Source organism: Leopardus geoffroyi, chromosome B3, assembly GCF_018350155.1.
Source record: "Leopardus geoffroyi isolate Oge1 chromosome B3, O.geoffroyi_Oge1_pat1.0, whole genome shotgun sequence".
Taxonomy (NCBI): Eukaryota; Metazoa; Chordata; class Mammalia; order Carnivora; family Felidae; genus Leopardus; species Leopardus geoffroyi.
The window spans coordinates 22,519,628-22,544,034 of NC_059337.1; positions in this window are offsets into that span (position 1 = coordinate 22,519,628).

Below are 24,407 nucleotides of genomic sequence, written 5' to 3' on the forward strand. Positions count from 1 at the left end.
GAAACTGCCACCCTCACTGGCTTCCAGGCCCAGGACAGGAGCTTCACTTGGCAGAGGGAGCCAGAGGGTCAAACAGGCCAGGCAGCACAGATATGTCAGACATGATTAGCCATTGTATTGATATGATGGCCATAGTTACTTGGAGAACAGACCAACCTAAAGCTTTAATTAACCAGAAGCCATCTTGAGGCACATGCTTCTGGAGGTAACTCTTTCTACATAATTTAATATTCTCTCATTACTACATTCTTTCTGATCCAAACCCTCCTGAAATTCTCCCTACACTTGACTTCACTGCTCTTGGCTCCATTTCTAATTACCACTTACTTCATTTGCATATGGGTTTGATTTTCTGATACCAGAACTTACCATAATATGGTTAGGAGGTTCTGATGTCTCACACCTGGGAGGAGGGAGGTACTGTCCACAATTTCAGCCTTTTTGAACTCTTGGGGTCAAATATCATTGTATTTTCAGCACACCCCATTTAGGAATCACAGGATTGCAAAATATTCCACAATTTTGCCCAGTTCTTCAGACTTTCTTGTCTGACTCTTCAATATCTCATTTAAAATTGTACACTCTCGTAATTTTTTTTCTCCAAAAACCTTGTTATCAGTCCCACTTCTGATTGTGTTGGATTTTTATGAATTTGCCTTCTAACAAATACTGCCCATCAACAAATTCTGCTGTTTTATAATTTTTAGATTTCTGCTTTTATTTTAATATTTCAGTCCTTTTCCTTTATTTATTTATTTATTTATTTATTTATTTATTTATTATGTAAGATTTATTTTTAGAGCAGTTTTAAGTATAGAAAAATTGGGGAAGGTTCAGGGAGTTCCTATATACCCCCACCTACTCCCATGCATAGCCTCTCCCAGTGTCAACATGCTCTACCAGATTGGTACATTTGTTATAACCAATGAAGATACATTGGCACAATATAACCACCAGAAGTTCATTGTTTACTTTAAAGTTCACTCTTGATATTACACTTTCTATGGGCTTGGACAAATGTGTAATGACATGTACCCACCATTACAGTAACACACTGAATAGTTTCACTGTCCTAAAAATATGTGCTCTGTTTATTCCCTCATCCCCACCAATCTCTGGCAACCACTGATCTTTTCCTCCATAATTCTGTTCCTTTTTTTACCCCAAAATGCCATATAGTTGGAATCATACTGTATATAGCCTTTTTAGATTGGCTTCTTAGTAATAATGAATTTAGGGTCTCTCATGTCGTTTCATGGCTTGATAGCTCATTTCTTTCTACAGGTGAATAATATTCCATTGTCTGGATGTATCACAGTTTATTTATCCATTCACTTACTAAAGGACATCTTGGTTACTTCCAAGTTTCAGCAATTATGTGTAAAGATGCTATAAACATCCATGTGCAGATTTTTGTTTGGAAATAACTTTTCAACACCTTTGAGTAAATTCCAAGGAGTACGATTGGTGGATCATATGGTGAGAATATATTTAGTTTTGCATAGAATACATGGAATGCATGTTGCATTCCCACCAGCAATGAATGAGAGTTTCTGTTCCTTCCCTTCCTTTCCAGAATTTGGTGTTGTCAGTCTTCCAGATTTTGGCCATCTAATTGGAAAGTAGTGCTATCTCAGGGCACCTGGGTGGCTCAGTCGGTTAAGTGTCTGACTTTGGCTCAGGTCATGATCTCGTGGTTCATGGGTTCGAGCCCCACATCAGGCTCTCTGCTGACAGCTCAAAGCCTGGAGCCTACTTCAGATTCTGTGTCTCCCTCTCTCTTTGTCCCTCCCATACTCACACTCTATCTCTCTCTGTCTCTTAAAAATGAATAAACATTAAAAAAAAAAAAGGAAAGTAGGGGTATCTCATTGTTGCTTTCATTTTCATTTCCCTGGTGACAAATGATGTGGAGCATCTATCCATATGCTTCTTTGTCATATGTCTTATGTCATAAGTCATATGTCTTTGTCATATGGCTATATGTCATATGGCTAAGGACTTTGGGCCAATTGTTATTTAAATGTTTATTTATTTTTTTAGAGAAAGAGAGCACAGGAGCAGGGGAGGGGCAAAGAGAGAGGGAGACAGAGGATCCAAAGCGGGCTCTGGGCTGACAGCAGAGAGCCCAATGCAGGATTCCAACTCATGAACTTCAAGATCATAACCTGAGCTAAGTTGGACATTTAACCATCTGAGCCACCCAAGCACCCTGGCCCATTTTTAAATCAGGTTATTTGCTTCCTTACTGTTGAATTTTAAGAGTTCTTCGTGTATATATATTGGATAACAGACCTTTATCAAATGTTTTTTTTCAAAATATTTTCTCCCAGTCTATGATTTGTCTTTCTTTCTCTTAACATTGTTTTTTACAGAGCAGAAGTTTTGCATTTAAATGAAATCTAGGAGCACCTGGGTGGCTCAGTGGGTTAAGTGACCCACTTCATCTCAGGTCATGATCTCACGGTTGGTTTGTGAGTTTGAGCCCAGTGTTGGGCTTTGTGCAGACAGCTCAGAACCTGGAGCCTGCTTCAAATTCTATGTCTCCCTCTCTCTCTGCTCTCCCCACTTGCACTCTGTCTCTGTCTCTCTCTCTCAAAAATAAATAACATTAAAAAAAATTAAAAGTAAATATATAAATGAAATCTAGCTTATCAATTATTTCTTTCAAGGATCATGCCTTTGCTATTGTATATAAAAAGTCATTTCCATACCCAAGGTCATCTAGGTTTTCTCCTACATTATCTTCTAGGAGTTTTGTAATACTGTGTTTTACATTTAGGCCTGTAGTTCATCTTGAGCTAATTTTTTGAGCAGTGTAAAGTCTGTATCTTTTTCTCTCTTTTTTTGCATGTGCATATCCAGTACCATTTATTGAAAAGACTGTTTGCTCCATTGTATTGCATACTTACATTCAGTTGCTCTGGCATCCATTGTTTAAAAAAAAAAAAAGACAACTATCCTTTCCCACTGAATTACCTTTGCTCCTTTGTCAAAAATTAATTGACTATATTTATGTGTGTCTTCCGCTGGGCTCTCTATTCTGTTCCACTGGCTTCCATCTGAGTTCTCTATTCTGTCCTGTTCTTTTTTTTTATATGAAATTTATTGTCAAATTGGTTTCCATACAACACCAGTGCTCATCCCAACAGGTGCCCTCCTCAATGCCCATCACCCACTTTCCCCTTGCCCCCATCAACCCTCAGTTTATTCTCAGTATTTAAGAGTCTCTTATGGTTTGCCTCCTTCCCTCTCTGTAAGTTTTTTTGTTTTTTTGTTGTTGTTTTTTTTTTTTTTCCCCTTCTCCTCTCCCCTGGTCTTCTGTTGAGTTTCTCAGGATCCACGTATGAGTGAAAACATATGGTATCTGTCTTTCTCTGCCTGACTTATTTCACTTAGCATAACACTCTCCAGTTCCATCCATGGTTGCTACAAAAGGCCATATTTCATTCTTTCTTATTGCCACGTAGTATTCTATCGTGTATATAAACCACAATTTCTTTACCATTCATCAGTTGATGGACATTTAGGCTCTTTTCATAATTTGGCTATTGTTGAAAACACTGCTATAAACATTGGTATACAAATGCCCCTATGCATCAGCACTCCTGAATCCCTTGGGTAAATTCCTAGCAGTGCTATTGCTGGGTCATAGGGTAAATCTATTTTTAATTTTTTGAGGAACCTCCACACTGTTTTCCAGAGCGGCTGCACCAGTTTGTATTCCCACCAATAGTGCAAGAGGGTTCTCGTTTCTCCACATCCTTTCCAGGATCTATAGTCTCCTGATTTGTTCATTTTAGTCACTCTGACTGGCATGAGGTGATATCTCAGTGTGGTTTTGATTTGTATTTCCCTGATGAGGATTGATGTTCAGTATCTTTTCATGTGCCTGTTTGCCATCTGGATGTCTTCTTTAGAGAAGTGTCTATTCATGTTTTCTGCCCATTTCTTCACTGGATTATTTATTTTTCGGGTGTGGAGTTTGGTGAGTTCTTTAATTTTTTTTTTTATACATTTATTTATTTTTGAGAAACAGTGAGACAAAGCGTGAGCAGGGGAGGGGCAGAGAGAGAAGGAGACACAGAATCTGAAGCAGGCTCCAGACTCTGATTGAGTCTGGTCAGCACAGAGCCTGATGCGGGGCTCGAACCCACAAACTGTGAGATCATGAGCTGAGCCGAAGTTGGATGCTCAACGGACTGAGCCACCCAGGTGCCCCTGGTGAGTTATTTATAGATTTTGGCTACTAGCCCTTTCTCTGATATGTCATTTGCAAATATCTTTTCCCATTCCATCCGTTGCCTTTTAGTTTTGTTGATTGTTTCCTTTGCAGTGCAGATTTTTATCTTGATGAGGTCCCAATAGTTCAGTTTTGCTTTTAATTCCCTTGCCTTTGGAGATGCGTCAAGTAAGAAATTGCTGCGGCTGAGGTCAGAGAGGATTTTCCTGCTTTCTCCTCTAGGGTTTTGATGGTTTCCTGTCTCACATTCAGGTCTTCATCCATTTTGAGTATGTTTTTGTGAATGGTGTAAGAAAGTGGTTTAGTTTCATTCTTCTGCATGTTGCTGACCAGTTCTCCCAGCACTTTAAAGAGACTTTTTTTCCATTGGATATTCTTTCCTGCTTTGTCAAAGATTAGTTGGCCATACTTTTGTGGGTCCAATTCTGGAGTCTCTATCCTATTCCATTGGTCTATGTGTCTGTTTTTGTGCCAATACCATGCTGTCTTGATGATGACAGCTTTGTAGTAGAGGCTAAAGTCTGGGATTGTGATGCCCTCCCGCTTTGGTCTTCTTCTTCTTCTTCAATATTACTTTGGCTATTTGGGGTCTTTTGTGGTTCCATACAAACTTTAGGATTGCTTGTTCTAGTTTCGAGAAGAATATTGGTACAATTTTGATTGGGATTGCATTGAATGTGTAGATTACTTTGGGTAGTATTGACATTTTAACAATATTCCCTGCTCATGGGTTGGAAGAATAAATATTGTTAAAATGTCAATACTACCCAAAGCAATATGTCCTGTTCTTTTGTTAATACCATACTGTCTTGATTACTATAGCTTTATAGTAAGTCTTGAAGTTGATCCTATTTATTTATTTTTTTATTTTAATGTTTATTTATTTTTTTTTTAATTTTTTTTTCAACGTTTATTTATTTTTTGGGACAGAGAGAGACAGAGCATGAACGGGGGAGGGGCAGAGAATCGGAATCGGAAACAGGCTCCAGGCTCTGAGCCATCAGCCCAGAGCCTGACGCGGGGCTCGAACTCACGGACCGTGAGATCGTGACCTGGCTGAAGTCGGACGCTTAACCGACTGCACCACCCAGGCGCCCCTGTTTATTTATTTTTGAGAGAGAGAGAGAGACAGAGTGTGAGTTGGGGAGGGGCAGAGAGAGGGAGACACAGAATCGGAAGCAGGCTCCACATTCTGAGCTGTCAGCACAGAGCTCGACACTGGGCTTGAGCGCACAAACCACGAGATCATAACCCAAGCCGAAGTTAGTTGCTTACCACTGAGCCACCGTGGAGCCCCATGATCCTCTTTTTTTTAGAAAATTATATAGGATATATAAAATTTAGGATTTTAACCATTTTTAAATGTACAGTTCAGTGGCATTAAGTACATTCACATTGTCGTGCAACCATCTCCACCATCCATCTCCAGAATTCCTTTCATCTTGCAAAATTGAAACTCTGCACCCAACTCTGTGCTAACTCCCCATCTCCCATTTCCCCAGACCCTGGCAGTCACCATTCTACTGTCTGTCTCTACAAATGTGATTATTCTAGGTACCTTATACAAGTGAAATAATATAGTATTTGTCATACTCTGACTGACTTATTTTACTTATCATGATGTCCTCAAGGTTCATCCAAGTTACAGCTTACCTTTCATTTTTATTGCTTACTTTGTTGTTCTCACTTATTCAGTAGATATATAGTTCATTGATTTTTATTAGTTCTGATTTAATTATTTAAGTACCTTTAGCTCTGAATATTCTCACCAAAGCTTTCACAGCAATCCATGTTTTAATATGTAGTTTTTTTAAACCTTCGTTTTCTAGATATTCTATAATTTCAGTTTTGATATCTTCTTTGAACTGAGCTTTTTTGAGCATTTTAAAAATGCCCAGATTTTTTTAAAAGTTAAAATTTAATTTATAATTGTAGCACACTGTTCTTTGAGCACCATGCATTCTGTACTATTTGTAATAATTATAACTTATTGAGGTATGGTTTGAGTTTTTCTTAATATAATCAGTTTGTACAAATGGGTCCTTCCCAGAGTACAACCTTGGAGTTCTACCCTTAGACACTGACCTGTTAGAGTCAGGCAGGAGCAGTCGCTCTCCCCATTTACAGTACTTCTCAGTTTTCTTTTCTGTCCCTATCTGATATTGAACAATTAATATATCATATTTAGATTCTATCCTAAATGTCTAGTTTGAATACACACAATTGTCTGATCTTAAAATCAGATCCCCAGATTTCCTTTCCTGAGCTAATGCCTCATATATCCTCACTCATAACTTTATTTTTAACTGTTTTTGAGTCACTTTTTTGTAGGTCTATCTTGAATGTTCATTTACATTTTAATACAACTGATATGTTTGTTTCTAATATTAATTTCCTCAAATGATTTATGTAGTTAATATTTCTTTTGCATCCTATGTTTTAGGTTTTCTTTCCCCTCTTTTGGGCATATGGGTATTCCTTTTGTTAAAATTGAAGATTTATTCTATCTGTTTAAAGTGGCTATGTATATACTTTTGCATACCATAACTAAATCTATATTTCATGATTTATCCATCTGAACCTGTCTCCAGTCTTCTCACGTGTTCTGAAATGGTGGGTTTGATTCTCAGTTTGTCTCCCAAGCTCTGCAATTTGCCTTTCATTTTATTCACTGATATCTTTTAGATCTTGTTTTATTGAAATCAATTTTTCATTAACTTCTTATATTCAATTTTGGAGCATTTCCTTCTGTTCATTTGGCTCTCTGTCCCTACAGAGTGGAATCTTTGCCTCTCCCACATGCCATGGCCACACTTTCCTTTCTGTTCTCCAAGAGCATGTTTGCATGGATGCCTTGCCATTTATTTTCATCTTGCTTCTGCTTAGTTTAGGCAGCTCTGGGTGGGCTTTCTATTTCCTCTAATTGAGAAGGTCTCAGACCCTCTTTCCCAAATCTCTAATTATTCTCCCATTCAAGCTTGAAGTGAAGGCCCACTCTGCCCCCTTTTTCTGCTATTCTGCCCTGAGGTTCTGAGAGGAAGGATAGAGGATCTAGGGTTTATGTTTCCTTGTTGCTGCAGTTGTTGGTCTGTTAAGTGCCAGTAACATTTGAGGTACAAGTCTGAGAGAAGACTTCATTTATTTCTTCAATTCAGCATGAACTCCTGGGGCCTCCCACCAGCTCATCTCTGCAGCAGCTTTGCCCAAACCTTATCCTTACACCCACTCTGCTCAGGACAGAGAGAAGAAAAGATACTCATGGATGGAGCTGCTAGTCCCACCAGTGGGTGGGACATGGGAACATTCCCTTTTTATCTGATTGTGCCTTGTAGGTGGTTAATATCACATTCCTTTTTTTTTTTTTTCTTTTCTTTTTTTTTTTTTTTTTTCTGTCCATCTGGGAAAGACAATGTGAAGACCCCTGGTGGGTTTTCTGCTTCTGCTGAGATCCGCAAGGGGTCAACAGGACATTCTGCATTCATGGGATTTCTAGACGTGTTCCCCTCTGGATTACATTTTCCCTTCTCAGCCTCACTCAAGATTGGTGTGGCGGGGTCAGGGAAAGTGGAGTGAGGTGTTTCAATAGGACGTGTATGTGGAAGCGTCTCACTGAGGCAAGGTCTGTGCTTTGCAGACCCACACCGCTCTTGTCTCTCTTGTCTTGGCTGCAGTATTTTGAAGAGTGTGGCATGCAGCTTTGTCACTTCACTTACCTCCCTGCTGCTGTTTAGTATTCTTGCTGTTTCAGTAGGGAGCATATCTGGTCCTGCTTTCCTCCACTCACAACACCTTTTTAAGGCGCTTGACCTATATTCAGAAAAATGAGTGTGGAGAGTAAGTGTTCTACTTAAATTCCAAAGCTAGTGGAAAATTATATTCTCAATATTTTGAGAGTATCCTGACAGGTGTTTTTAACTTTATGTTGAAGCTGTTGATCTTTATGTTGAAGGAGCATCTACAGTTGTGGAGCTTAGTATTTCTCCACTGTGTTTGCCCATTTTTCTCCCCTTGGTAAATGAAAGTAACCAAGAACTGGCCATGTATCATCATATATCTTTCTATTAATACTAACTACATAGCTGTTTTTTAAGACATGCCATACTGACCTATCTTTTAAGATACAGACAGTCTTGCAGGAATGAATATTTCAGAGATAAAATGAGTCTTATGGGTCCTCCTGTGCATTTTGGTAATTACTATACAGTAGAAACTGTTGTTACACTCTTTAAACATAATAAAGGCTCAGAAAATGACCGCCCACTGTTCATGCCTCAGCCTGCTCCTTATACCCTGTCATCCTTGGCCTGCTGGTTCCTCTGTGACAACCTCAGGCATCTGCATTTGCCAAGGCCCACATGCTTTCTATGTAGAGGGAAGAATGGGTGTGCATTTGAGAAAGGAGTGTCTTAAATCCTTTGTAGAACGAGGTTAAGTCTGTCATCAGCTAGACCCCAGACCTGACCTTCACTGCCTACCTGCTTGTACTCATTGACTTTTGTCCCACATTTTTCCTTAAGCTCTCCTTTCCAGCTTATCTCTTAACTCAGGCAAATGGACAGTGAAACTTCCCCTTAAGCGATAGCAACTGCCCAGACCAGACCTCCTACCAGCCCAGACCACCCAGACCAGTTTGAGTGTCACCCATGACTCTTACCTGTGCAGATGGACCACAGAGTGATGTCTAGAATGACCAAAAACTACTTACTAAAATCTCCACCCAGGGAACCTCAGCCTCATTTACATAACATGCAATATATGTATAGGCATGTTTCCTTAAGGTGCATGTGTGACCTTAAGCCCACCTCTACATATGATGACAAGCCTTTTATATCTAAATATTCATCCCAACCCTAAATAAAAGGAACCCATCCACCTTTGCTCGAGGAGTCAAGGCTCTGGAACTTATTCCCCATGATATCCTTACTTGCTGCAAATAAAGTTTTCTTTGTGTGACAGCTCAGCCTGGTGCAGTTTCTGACTCACCAGAGAGCAAACTCACATTGGTTAGATTACAATATAGGTGGGCCCTAATCCAATCTGACTGGTCTCCTAATAACAGATGATTAGAACACAGACACCCACAGAGGGAAGACCATGTGGGACACGTGGAGAAGAGGGTCATTTGCAAACCAACTGGAGAGGCCTCATAAGACACCAACTCTGCTGGCACCTTGATCTCAGACTTCTAGCCTCCAGAAGTGTGACATAATAAGCTTCTGATGTGTAAGCCCTAGTCCATGGCATTTTGTTACAGCAACCCCAGCAGACTAATAAAGACAGCTTGGTATGACATGATGTCCCCTCTTCCAGGCTCTGAGGAGCAAAGTAGATACAGTCATGTGAAAAAACAGTCCCTTAGCTGGAACAAAAGCTCTTTCTCAGTAAGAGACTTAGATATAAGAGAAAAGAAGTAAGGTATCCCGGCCTTGGGAAATCATGGAAGACTTCCTAGAGAAGGTGGCTCCTTGGCTACAGACAGCAAGACTGAGGCCAAAACTGGTCATTTTCTCAGTCTCTCACAAATGCTTGTTTTTGAATTAGGACTAGAGACTCAATGTCCCAACATTGTACTCATTAACTCCAAACATGTCTGCCTGCCTTGGAAACGGCAGCAAAGAATGGTGTCCTGTCTTTCAATATCCGGAATTATAGGAAATGTGAAGATGCTATGGCTGCTTTGTCAACTCAACTTTATTTCCATTCAAAGTATTTATTGTTTTTGTTACTGGTGAGTGCTGTCTTCAATAGCTGTGAATGAAATTTGGTGCTGAAACCATTTTTATTTGAAAGATATATCTTCAATACCATGATTTTTGAGGCACTGGTCGTTCCTAAAAGTGCTTTCAGTTGGAGCCTGGGCAGCCGGGGTAGCTGAGAATAATGCCCTGAGGCCGTGTAGTTAGAGCTTTCCAGGAGTATTCTAAGGCTGTGTTAAGGCACCGCTAATCTAATAAATTTGGGTTGGCAATTATTAAGAAAACCCCTCCAGGGCACTTTGTGGCTTGTAAATCCATTCCCTTCAAACCCTCTGTCATTTCTCTAGTGAAGTGGTTAGAAATGGCCACCCCAGGTCAGCCCATCTCACCCGCAAACCCAACTCTGCCTCCCACTGACTGACTTCCAGCACACTCTATATAGGCACCTAATTGAAACCTCAGTGTCCCCATCTGTAAAGAGTAAATGACTAATAGCAGAGCCTGCTGAGACAGGTGTCTCGATACAGTCCAGGACAGAGGAAACACTCAGAAATGTCAGCTAAATTTATTTTCACCAGGATCAAACGTCATCTCACACAGGGAACACTCCATTCTTGTTTTCAAAGGCTTATAACAGGGGCTCCTGGTGGCTCAGTCAGTTGAGCATCTGACTTCGGCTTAGGTCATGATCTCACAGTTCATAAGTTCGAACCCTGCATTGGGCTCTGTGCTGACAGTGTGGAGTCTGCTTGGGATTCTCGGTCTCTCCCCCTCTCGCTGCTCCTCCCCCACTGGTGCTGTCTCTGTTTCTATCAAAATAAATAAACTTTAAAATAAATAAAGGCTTATAACAAACAGCTTCCCAGCTGTTCTGTCACAGGTGTCCCTTTCAAGTTTAACAAGCTGCTCTTGACCCCATGGACAAGGGCCTCTAGCCACATGTTTTCTGGTGAGAAAAAACAAAGTTTAGAGAGACAGTGTCAGTCGTCTCTTCCAAGTGGTATTTTCCAAGACCCCAATACTGCACAGCACAAATCAAAAATAAAAAGAAAAGGGCTTTGGCAGTGAACCCCATGAGAAGCTGGCAGGTCAGCAGGGAGAGATCATTACACATGAAAAGCGGCAGAGCCCCTCATAGAATAAGTACTTGAATACTACATGTTCTGCACATTCCCACATGGAAAGGGGGAGAAGCAAATCTATGTGGAGCTGGGAGGCTTTCAGGGAGGGTGGGAAACTCCTAAATGGACATGGACATGATTGAGACAGGATATGTGTGACAGGGTGAAGACCTGGGAGTGGAAAGAAGGGGCCAGGGAAGTGTCTCTGGAGGCAACCTTGTGCAGCACATGGAGAATGAGCAGAGTTACCCAGAAGGACAGACAGGAGTGGCAGTAGCTCAGCAGAGGCCCCTGACCATGTGCAGCACCAGACAGACAAGCGATCAAGTAAGGTTAAGAGCTGGGAGGTGTGACATTGGGGTGTCACTGCTTTTCCTCAGAGCAATGTGGGGGGCATTGAAAGTTATCAGCAGGGGCGCCTGGGTGGCTCAGTTGGTTGAGCGACCGACTTCAGCTCAGGTCATGATCTCATGGTTCGTGAGTTCGAGCCCCGTGTCAGGCTCTGTGCTGACTGCTCAGAACCTGGAGCCTGCTTTGGATTCTGTGTCTTCCTCTCTGCCCCTCCCCCACTCATTCTCTGTCTCTCTCTGTCTCAGAAATAAATAAACATTAAAAAAAAATTAAAAAAAAAAGAAAGTTGTCAGCAGTGCAGTGGTATAATCCAATTTGTCTTCAGATTCTTGAAGACAGAATCAAGGGAGACAGCATACCCACCTCATTTCCACCTCAGAGGGCAGGTGTTGAGGACTATGCTGAAAATCTGAGCAAGTTTGAAGGCAGGAGCTGAAGTCCCCCAGTTTTTCAGGTGAGATACTGGGTGAGGTTTGCAGGATGTGGGATGGACGATCACAGCCAACTTGGTTGATGAGTTAGTAACCTACAATCAAAGACAGGACAGAAGGACCCAGATGAAAAACAAAAACAAAAACAAAAACAAAAAACAAAGTGAAAAGAGGATTTTGAGGCATTTTCTGGATAAGTATGATATAAACTCTCTTCACCTCACTAAATGGTATTTTCTAAACTTTGCAAAGCTCCCTGTGCCAGTCAGTGCAGACAGGAGGCAGAAATGTGAGCAAGGAAGATTTCATAGGAAGAACCATCAAACAGACAAAAGCAGGCAGCTGAGACTGAAGGAGTGATCAAGGACTCTAAGGTGTAGAGAGGCGGGAATCACAGAAAGCAGCTGCCAGCCCGGAGCTGAGGGGAAGGACAGATTTTCCAGTGTTTCATTTATTTCAGGAAAATGTATCATTGTAGAAGCATTTTTTGTAATGGCTACTTTAAAGTTCTTGTCAGACAGTTCCAATATCTGATTCACTCTGTGTTGGCTGCACTGTCTTTTCTCATTCAAGTTGTGATTTTCTTGCTTTGTGGTGTGGTGAGTGATTTTTTTCCCTTGTGTTGTAGACATTTTGTCTGTCATGTAGGGGACTCTGGGTCCTTTTCAAATCTTTTACTTTAGCAGACAGTCTCCTGTTTAGGCATGCATGCCCTGGCATATTTTGTGGGCTGTGGTTTCAGTGACAGTGTCATAGTCTCTGCCATGTTATTTTCCCCTGCTGGGTTTATCTGGTGTCCCTGGAGCTCCCGTAGTCCCTGCGGATGCTGCCTGAGGGGCAGAGGGGTTTTCCCAGGCCCAGCACTGGGTGTCTCTCAGTGAGGCAGGGTGTCCCGTGCTGCACAAAGAGGCTTCCCAGGCAGGGTCCTTCTGCAGGTGCTATTTATCCGCCAGGTATTTCTAGGTGGGGAGGAAGTTCTCAGCTTGTGAGAAAGAAGAGTGCAGGCTGTTCACACTGGCAGGTCTCAGGATCCATCCACCTTGTTAGTGGTGTTGAGCTGGTACTGTCAAAAGGACCCTGTTGAATCAGAGGAAGAGCAAACTCATCTGGCCACCTTCAGACACTGTGCTGGGATCTTCTGTTGGATGGGAGAGACACCAATTTTCCTGCCAGTGTTCCTTCCTTCATAGGGTCCCAAACCAGCCCTCCATCCTCTGATCACCTTTTACAGTTCTTGGATTGCCTCTTGTGTGTTATTCTAGGCTTCTGGTTGTACTTGGAGCAGCAGGGAGGGGTCTACCCATCTTGCCCAGATAGTAGATGGGGGGAGTGAAATGGACATCTTATGTCTTTATCATACACTGTCCTTGAGATGGGAGGCTGCACTGCCAAGGACTGTTGGGGAACATTCCATGGAGTCCAGGAAGTGTGAAGGTGTTGGATAGATATCCCTGGGGCTGTGGGCAGAGAGGCAGCCCAAGTGAAGGAACCACAGTGAGAGAGGCACACTCAGGAGAAGGGGGTGCCTGCACTGATAGGGACAGATGTATCCTCTCTGTAGTCTCCTGGGGTTTCGTTCAGTGGCTGCATCACAATGGAATCTTTGGATATTGCATTGTCTTTAGCCCAAGAATTTTAAATTACTTTTCCTTTATGTATCCCATAATTTCAAATATCATACTACCCACTTAATAACATTCCAGTGTTTCTAAAGAAAAGAACATTGATATCTTATTCATCAATAATAATAATCCTGCAGTGAACAAAAACAAAAGAGTGCTAATGTAGTCATATTTTGCATTGATTATTATTGCTTGGATTTGAGAAAGAGGAAAGCAGCCCCAGTTGATGGGCAGGAGCCTGCCTGGCACTCACAGCTGGGCCTTCGTGCTCTCCCAATGAATGCAAACAACTATACCACACACAAAGTCAGGCAAGGCCATTCCAAGCATGTGATGGATCAGGATGAGAGCAAAAGCAGTACATCATCATGTCTGAATACCAACAAAACAGGAACACTGTCCAAACCACAAAACTGGCCAAATATCCGCCTCTCCCAGATAGAGAGGGTGCTGCTTCTTTATAAGTAGAACAATGCCACCTCGCTCTAGTCTGCCCTCCTTCTAGATGTGATTTATTAGGATACCTGAGCGCAACATTATGCTTCCTGACAGCATCCGATCCAGAGGAAAGCCCCACTGCTTTGAACTCCTCCATAGTCATTCAACACAAACCCTAGTCCTGTAATGAGTCCTTTCTGACACCCTCTTACCCAGATGCCCCGTGACTCCCCATGGGGTGCACTATGTTTGGTTTCTCTAGCTCCAAGGGACAATAAGCCTACCTTGTTCACCTGCAAGCATGTTCCTGGGGGTCTCCGGTTGGAGGACATTTTCATCTACAATATATTCAGGTAGCATTCATGGGCTAATTTCCATGAGGTCTTTGACATATATAAAACAGTTTATATATTCCACCCTCACCTGGCCACCAACACCATGACAGTATAACTTTTGTTAAACCCTAGGATTCTGGAACACTCAGGATTTTAACTTCTCAACTAAGAATATCCTTGCATATTTTTGTGGTGTCTGGATAATAACAGGGGTAACTTTGTGAGAGAGGAGATTATATCTTCTTCACTTATCAATCTGCTGACTCTATTAATGACTAATGAGAACCACCTGGGGCCTTTAAACTCTCCTTCCCACCTCTCCTGCTATTTGTCCCTAAGACACACACTCCATTAGTTTTTAATTACTGTGTATCTGCTTTCAGAGAACATTTTTTTCAGAAAACAAAACAAAACGAAACAAAAGGCACAAAAATGGATGTTCACCACCAGTTTTCTCACTGAACTGCACAAAAATTGTTAATTTTAAATGTTAGCAAAAAGAAACAAAAAACAAATAAAATTTACTTAAAGTTTCTGGCTACAGACTTTTAGCAAAATGGCTCAAAGGAAGATATCCAAAGTCAGGGAGACTTTGTACATCATATGGAGCCTTTGACACACATGCTTGAGCCCCCTACATGTCCTCTGTGTCTGGAGTTTATGATGGAGTTAAGGAAGCTTCCAGAAGACATCTCCAGCTGTGCATACTAATTCTTTTCACCCCTCCCAGGAGTATAAGACATGGAGGAGATCTGAACACGCACGGTTTATGCTACTGGATGGCCCCTCCCTCATGGAACTCACTGTGTGGGCATGAAATAGTTACCACTGTATCCCTCTTCACACACCAATCTAAACAAACAAGCAAATAAAGTTTTTAAACATGTATTTTTGATATTATACAACCATGATATGATTTTGGAAAATATCTCCTTGAGTTTGGGGGAGGGTAATGAGGGATGGTAGGGTTAGTAGATTTAGAAAATAAAAATACATGATGAGATAAATACTGAATGAGACATCTTTACACTAAAAAAATGTTATTCAACTGAAATTAAAATTTCACTGGGTATTCTGTGTTTTCTCTGCCCACACAAGGGGGAAGGAGTTCATCACACACACACAAAATATTAAAAACCTGACAAGTGGAAGTGATGTTCTTTTTTTTTAATGTTTATTCATTTTTGAGAGACAAAGCGTGAGTGGGGGAGGGGCAGAGAGAGAGGGAGGCACAGAATATGCGACAGGTTCTAGGCTCTGAGCTGTCAGCATAGAGTCTGACGTGGGGCTCAAACCCACAAACTGTGAGCTCATGACCTGAGCCGAGGTCGAATGCTTAACCAGCTGAGTCACCCGGGCATCCTGGGGTGTTCTAAATTAAGAATGGTCTGGTCTGTGATGGCATTCCAGATGTGTGATTCTGGACTGTTCTGCAAATGACCCAGAGGCTTTGGCTGTCTCTTTTAGGAAGTAGGAACCCAATGGTTGGCCAAAAGAAAACTTGGGAGCAGTGTGTGTGGCACAGGATTACCTGTTGATGGGTTCTAGAGAACCCTGATCTCTACGAAGTTCTGGTTGCCCATCGGAGCCTAGAATGGTAGAATGGGACGCTGGGGTACGTGCTGCTAAGTTGAGACAAATTTCTTGACTGTCTGGTTCTAATCAGATGGTGTTCTTGGTTAAAGGGAATGAAGAGGACAGTGTCCTGCTTCTCTACCCCAGACCCTTGGGGGTCTAAGGCTCTCCTGGAAGCCTAAGACAGCCACAGGTCTGTAGTGTTCAGTGTGAATGAGAGAACACAGAAACCTGACAGAAGGACCACCTGTTTTTATTTTCCTTGTCCCAGCTGCAGTCCCACTCTGGACTGGTCATGCCACTGTCTGGTTGGAGCTTGCCAATTCCAGCAGATACATTGTCTCAGGTTGGCAATGCTGCTTTTAATGCAGAAGTATCCTGCTGTGAATGATAAATTACACCATCATCCTATTCTTAGCCCAGGGGCCTCTGTGCATTGAACGGATTGCATCAGCTTTGTTTTAACCACAGAACCAACCTTTTCTATAGGTGGGCAATATGATTCTGGCAGACAGAGCAAGGATGAGGAAAAACAGGACAAAAAGGAAACAAGGTAAAGATAGCCAGTATCGAAAATGGTAGGAATGGGGAGAAAATATCCTACTCTTCCCTCCTGGGTCTCCTTACCTACAGAGGCCTCAAAGAACAGGGTCACGGGAGTTGACCTGAGAAACTCCAAAAAAGCTTCCAAAAAGCTGATTCTGGAGATACTGAGGCCCAGCTCTGGCATAAACTGTGCCAGCTCATAGAGCTCTGGCTCTATCCTAGATCTGAATTTTGAAGAGGTAGTTAGCATTTTTTCCAGAGATGCTTCATTCAGGTGGGGCAAATGGACTGGGGAAATGGACAATTGCAGATCATGTCAGGCTGATATTGAACTGCAGTGTGCTAGGCACTTAGTGAGTGTCTTGTCAATGTTGGTGGAGTAAATATATATGAGTTCAAACTGCCTTATTAGAGTTTCAGGTACTTCTCCTCTGTAAATTATTAAAATATTTCCCTTACTTTCTTAGAAATAATTTTATTTAAAAACCCACCTGTGTTAGTTTCCTATGGCTGGTGTAACAAATGACCATAAACTTGGTGGCTCAAAATAATATAAATATATTCCCCTACTGTTCTGATGGTCAGAAATCTGAAATGAGTCTCATGAAGATAGCACACTGAGATATCCGTAGCGCTGGCTCCTTCTGGAACATCTCAGGGAAGATCCATTTCCTTGCCTTCTCCAGCTTCTGAAAACCACTTTCATTCTTTGGATTTTACACTTTCCTTGCAGAACCCAGCCCTTTCTTCCCCTACTTCTCTGTCATATTGCTTTTCCTTTCTATTGTCAAATTTCCCTTTGCCTTTCTCTTTAGAAGGCCACCTATGATTGCATTTATGACCCACTTGGATAATCCTGGATAATCTGCCCATCTCAAAGTCCTTAATTTCATCACATTGCAAAGTCATTTTGCCATGTAAGACATTTACAGAATCCAGGGATTAGGACAGGGACATCTGGAGGGCTCATTCATCTGACCACACAGCCCTCAGATTGAACTGGTGTGGTGGTCTTGTCACTCTTTCAAGACAAGGGAAGGAATTCAGGGTTCTCTGCTCCTGTGGAGGTATCTTATCTGTAGAGAGTATCCTTCACATACAACCAATGTGATCTTCAAAACTACCCACCAACCAGGAGTCACTTCCATGATCAGTTTGCAAATGAAAAATTGAGAGAAAAACTAACACTTACTGAATTAAATCAGATATCATTATATACAAGGTCCTGTTCTTTCATTGCTTCAGTCAATCACTTTACAATCTGGAAAGGAGTTTTGTTCTTTAGTGTGTTTGTTCCCATTTTATAGGTAGAGAACCTAACAATGGAAAGGTTAAGCACAATAACTCATGACTGCAGAGCCAGACGTTAGGTTCAGACATGAAGATTCATAATTTCCAGCCCTCACATATTCCACAACCCCATTTCAACTTTCCAAGCATTCCTTAGCACAGTCCTGCAATGGTCTGAGGATGGGGTGGTTGATGGCTGCAGGGAACTTTGTGGCTGCTCTTCTGTGGTATGCAGTAACATCTTTGGTTGTGTCCAGAACTACAGAACATTAAGACAAAAATGTGTCTTGATGAAAACTCTCCCCAAGTGCTGTGAAACTACAGCATATACAGAACTATCTGGGGGGCTTATAAAACATAAAAGTTTCTGAGCCCAATTCTTAGATATTTTTAACCTAGAAGGTCAGGAGTAAAGACCAGAAATCCAATTTTTAACATGCCCATAATATGCCCTGATACAACTGGATGGAAAAGAAAGACACCAAGATGAGAGGATAATGCATGTTTTCTAGAATGTAGCATTAACTTTTCTACTGAGAGCATGGATTTGTTTGTTACCAAAGCTAATCATGGTAGGCCATATAATTAGAAAATGGCAAAAAATTCTTAACAGCTTTCAGATTGTTTAGCAGACTTAGTCAGATAAAGAATTTTGGCAGTCTGGGGTCTTATTTGAATAAGAGAAACAAGTGAAATGTGGATTCCTAGTTGTGGAACAGGACATTTGGGGATGCCTCGAGTCTAACTTGTGCATTTGCTATAAGTAAATCTGGAATGGCACTAGAATTTCTACACTACAATCTTTCCAACTGTACTTTCCAGAATATGGGATCAACTGACTGCTGAAGAATATTCCAAATCAGGGAGTAGATGGGCAGTCTCCAGATGCTATGAATTCACCAGAGATGTTAGCAAAGACTTGAGGTTTGTTACTGCTTAGAATATTGAGAAATGGAGCATCGAAACTTAATGTTTAGGGCTGGGAGAGTATGCCCTAGACCAAATTCCTGTTCATCTGGTTGTCTTAGGCAAATTTGCCCTATAGGCATCTGTTTTCTTTGTATTTATAAACTTACCAAGTCACCTGTTCTTTATGTTGCATTTCCCTAGCTGAATTACCAGGGACATATATACAGTGAATCTGCTCGACTGGCATATTTGTTGTCATACAAATGAGACACATGAATGATGATTCATGGCCTATAATGAATGATAATATAACTTCTCACACTGGGATCTGACTTTGCAGTTCACTTGGGCTTACTACAAGCTGATTTCTTGAAAGAGCTCAGATTACTGGCTCTAGCAGGCCTTTGCTAGAAGAGTGTGCTCTGAATGGAAGAGAAGCAATAGTTCCATTTTTTTCTCAGTGGACCACTTCTAAAGCGAAGTCAGAGTTTTAAACAATGTTCAATGTCTCTTTTTAAAATCCCCACCTCTCCATTTCCCATATGAAAATATCCAGGCCGGAGTTTATGCAGACATTATTTTTTTGATGTCAAGGTCAGCAAATTGTGCTATGTGTCCTACGATCTCCATAAAAGGGAATCATTGAATTTTCTGTCCACTTAGTGGTGTCTTTTGTTAATGATGGGCAAGAGGCTTGCATTATTTATGGAACACTTTGACAACTCAGCAGTTTATAGAGTATATATGAAGAAAGGGAGCTCTTTATCATCTAATAAAATGCTGCATAACAACTTCAGTATTGAACTGAAAGAATCCTGTATTATCATGCAGCCAAGTATAAAGGACTTACTTTGGTCTCACATTCAAACTAACCTTCCAACTTTTATGACTATGTCCCTGTATGTCTGCTGGCAAAAATGAAGTACTACTTCAAAGATAAGAAGATTTATTTTATCCATTATAAATACTTCCCAAAGCAAAAAAAACATCTTGTTAAAATGCGGTAAGTCCGTCCACGTGGGACTTAGGTGAAAGCAATTTTGGACAAGTCACTGTGTACCAGTAATGAAAACAGAAATGAATTCAACCCTCTAATGGGAAAGTGACAAGCAAATAAATTAGTCTTCAGGTTATCCAATGTTAGAAAATTATCTAAGACAAAAATATGACCACAAATTGAAATACAAAGTTAAAAGAGTCTCCAGGTTTCTATATGGATAATTGGTAATTTAAAATAGTTGGCGGCGGGAAGGGCAAATTTGGATACCAGGATTTGCCCCCAGTTTCTCTGCTGCTTCTTAAACTTTTACTGCACCTCTACCTTCTCCACTTCTGCATAAGTGTTGGCAAAATTCACATGTAACTATCACCGTCTGAAGTACACGTAGTCTGCCTGCTGCCTGAGACTGGCCAGAGACCCCCCTTAGTTTTGTCTTTTACATAAACAAGTTATCACCTCTGCTTAATTATAACATAGGTAGAAGCTGTATGTTGCAAGTCCAGGACATATGACTAGCATTAAGTTACACCTTGATATTTAGGAAACAGAGTGGTGAAGGACCTATCCTCGACATGTGTTGCTCTTTTTCCCTAGAATTCTAACACACTTATGTCACACTTTAGTCCTAAAAACCCACCCTCAAAATCTTGCTTTCCTCAAAGTACACCATGCCCCAGAAGTAGCACTTGATCCTCCTCCCTCTACTTTGTCCTACCTCCTCATATAAGGCACTATGCCAGGAATGTGGGCTTTTATAAGCAGAGTCATTGTACTGGCCTCCAAGATAGTGTGGCAAACTCTCAGAAAGTAAATAAGTCATTATGGAGATGCAAAGTATAGCTTGGGGAATATAGTCAATAATATTGTAATGGTTTGGATGGTGACAGATGGTGAATACACTTATTGTAGTAAACATTGAGTAATGTATAGAAATATTGAATCTCTGTGTTATAAATGTGAAATTAATGTAACATTATATGGTAGTTATATATCAATTAAAAAAATACTGTTGAGACAGTTGCATAGAAAGGAGGCGGATGTAGGGCTCCTGTAGTTCCCCCAGCTCTTGTTCTGGAATAGTGGAACAGAAGCCATGAGAGGTCTTATTTTTTAACCCAAGGGTTCAGCCTGAAACTCCTTGCCTGAAGCCAAACAGCTGAGATGTTGAGGAGCCTGGACTGATCCCAGTTTTAAGATACTTAAAGATTCTTCTTCCTGTGTCCAGGTATTTATGAAACCCACCCCATTCAGGTAGGCAGAAAAATCAATGATGTGTCCGGTCACAAAGAAAATCCTATAAATTTCTGAAAGTAAAAATGATACACGCCTTATCTCCTTTCATAAAACAATGAAATTAGAAAAAAGGGATAGCAAAAAAGAATATGATCTATCCCCCTTTAACAAGCCCAGCCTTCTTAATAATTCTCAAATTAAGGAGGAAATCATGACAAAATTTTAGATTATTCAGAAATATACAGCTGTGATAACACCAAATCCAAATCCATGGAACACGGCCCAGGCATCAGCTAGAACAAATCTATTGTCTTCAAGATATACACTGAAAAGGACAAAAATATGAACAGCATATGAACTATGTATGCCAGTTAAAAAAAAAACTCAAGAGATGCTTGTTTGTATAATAAATGGAGCTGATGTGGATGAAGTTCACTTTCAGTTCAAACTTTGAAATTCTAGATGAAATATCCAAAGAGAAATATATATATATATATATATATATATATATATATATATATATGTGTGTGTGTGTGTGTATATATATATATATATATTTCTTGGTTCTGGCTGTACTTGGAATCAAACTGATTATTGTTGTCATGCTCAAAACAACTTGGCTTTGGAGAGGTGGGCCTTAGATTTTCAGCCTAACAATGTCTCATTGCACATGCTCTTTGAAGTATTTAAGTGTTTAAAGTTGAATAAATGAAGACCAAGAATGTTGTTGGAACTTCAAAATCTCAAAAGGAAATGATAAGGCCATGTAACCACTGTTAGTGCATGTCAGAGGGGCCCCTGTTTGGTCACATCAGCTCCTCACAGTTTGGAATGATCAGAACAAGAAGGCCACTCTTTGATGAGTCTTTTTCTTGGCTAGGAATCTTTCCTGTTTTTGTTGGCTATCATACACTGGTTTTGGGGTGCAGGCAAGGGGGTTAGAGGTATCTTTGGTGGAGGATAATTGTGTAGGGGAGGGAAAGAGAAAGTGGGAGAATGGCTTGCAGAATTAACAGCCTGCCTCCAAAATTGTGACCACAGGTATGATTTAGGTTGGGCCCAGAGGGAATAAAAGATGTTTTCTCTTGTGACTCTCATGTTAAAAAAATAAATAAATAAGGTTATATATATATATATATATATATATATATATATATATATAATATGTATATAGTCAATTAGTTTCTCTAAGCTGAGGCCCCCCAGATGGCAGAAATTTATACACATTTTTCAAATACAGTCGACCTTTGAACAACACGTTGCTTTCAATGCCCCCTGGGGATTTCCATCCCAGGTGGGAAGGAGGAGGACGGACCTTAGAAGAAAGTGTGGGCATATTTTAAGGGTCTGGCTTGGAAATAACACCCATAATTTGTATTTACATTCCAATGACTAAGATACCAGTTGCATGACCCTACCTAATTGCAAAGGATGCTGGGCAGTAAGTCTAGCTGCTTGCCCAAGAAGAAAAGCCAACTAGATTTTGGATGGCCAGCAAATTCTGCCACAAATGTAAGAAAGAATCTACAAGGTGTATGGGAATAAAATTTCAAAGTCTGCTGAAGGACATTAAAAAGTAAATAAGAAGAGAGATAGATATATTATGTTCTTATATGAAAGATATAGTTGTATAAAATGAAATTGTCCCAATATTAATCTAGCATTCACATGAAATCTCAGTCAATATCTTAACTGAATTCTATGGAAGCTGATAAAATGATTCTAAATTTCATATGATAGAGAATATCTAAGTTTTTAAACAGGACACTGTAGGGGCACCTGGATGGCTCAGTCAAGCATCCAACTCTTGATTTTGGCTCAGGTCATGATCCCAGTATAATGGGATTGAGCCCCACATTGGTCTCTGCACTGAGCCTGGAGCCTGCTTGAGATTTTCTCTCTCTCTCTCCCTCTCTCTGTTCCTCTCCCCTGCTTGCACTCTCTCTTTCTAAAATAAAATAAAATAAAATAAAATAATAAAAAAAAGAGGACACTGTAGTGTCATTATCACTATAGGTCTATTATAATTAAAACATAGTGGTATTGGTAAAAAAAAAAAATAGATACATAGAACAGATAAACAAATTAGAGGACCCAGAAATACATTTTTAGTATTATTCAACTTAAAAAGAAGGAAATCCTATCACATATTACAACATGGATGAAATCTGATGACTTATGTTAAGTGAAATAAGCCAGTCACAAAAAGAAAACAAAACAAATACTGTATGATTCCACTTATATGAGGTTCGTAGAGTAGTCAAATTCATGGAGACAGAAAGTAGAATAGTGGTTGCCTGGGGCTGCAATGAGGGAGGATGGGAGGTGGTGTTCAATGGGTGCAGAGTTTCAGTTTTGCAAGATGAAGAAGTTCTGAAGATCTGTTGCACAACAACTGTTGTTAACACTGCTGATCCACACACTTAAAAATGGTAAATTATGTTTTTTTCCACGCCATTAAAAAATTATTAAATTATTTTAAAAACAAATATCTTGATAGGATAGTGGCTTATGATAATAAAAAGGGGTGTTTCAAGTTAGTGGTAAGTGGATAGCACATTCAAGAAATAATTGGTTGTTAGTTCCAAACCCATATGGAAGAAAAATGTCCCCATACATTATAAAAACAACAAAGTTCAAGATAAAAGGAAGAATTGTAAACTTAGAAAAAAATATTAAGAGAGTTTTCATAACATGGAAGTGTTATGATGGCTAGATAAAAATCAAAAGTGTGCACTTGATAAACAAAATACAGGGAGTTGTTGCATTATGTTAGAGTGTTGTAAAAATATTTCTAAGTGAAGTGTAAAACTCAGAATTCATAAATAAATCTAATGAAATGTTTGCCCTCATAAAACCTTAAATCTTTTTTAGAGAAAAAAAAAGCCACCATAAAGCTAAAAGTAAGTGACAGACTGGTAAGAGATATTTGCAACATATTTACTCAATAAAAGGTTAATATCCAGAATGTACACAGATCTAAAAATCAATAAGTTAGGAAAATATTTTAATAGAAATATTTAGAATATGAACATGACTTCCACAGAAGACTGAAACAGCCAGTAAGCATATGAAAAGATGTTAAGTCTTACTCAACATCAAGAAATAGCCAATTATAACCATAATAAAAATATTTCCTCATCTATTAGATTGGAATTAATTAAAAATATTCAGAGTAGTGGTTGTTCTTATCCATCTTTGGTGAAAAACTAAAAGTTTCATCTTTCAGAAAAACTGGATCTATTTCTCAAAGTATAAAATGTGTGTGTATTTTATTCATGAACCTTACATTAGGCATCTATCTTAAATATTCCTATATGTGAACGCAGATAAATATATTAAAATGTTCATTGAAGCATCTTTTATTTAAGGAAACATCAGAATTTAAATATTTCATCAACAGGGGTTTTGTTAGGTGGTATTCCACAATATGAATGTAGTACAATTATTTATATAATTAAAACAGATTAGATATATGTAATTATATACATATACATACATATACACATATATATACACATGCACACACAACAAAAATGTTCTGGATGTAATAGCTTTTTCTCAGTCTTTTAAGTATCAAAAAACTGGGTGTCAGTAGGGAGTTCTTCTACAAGACA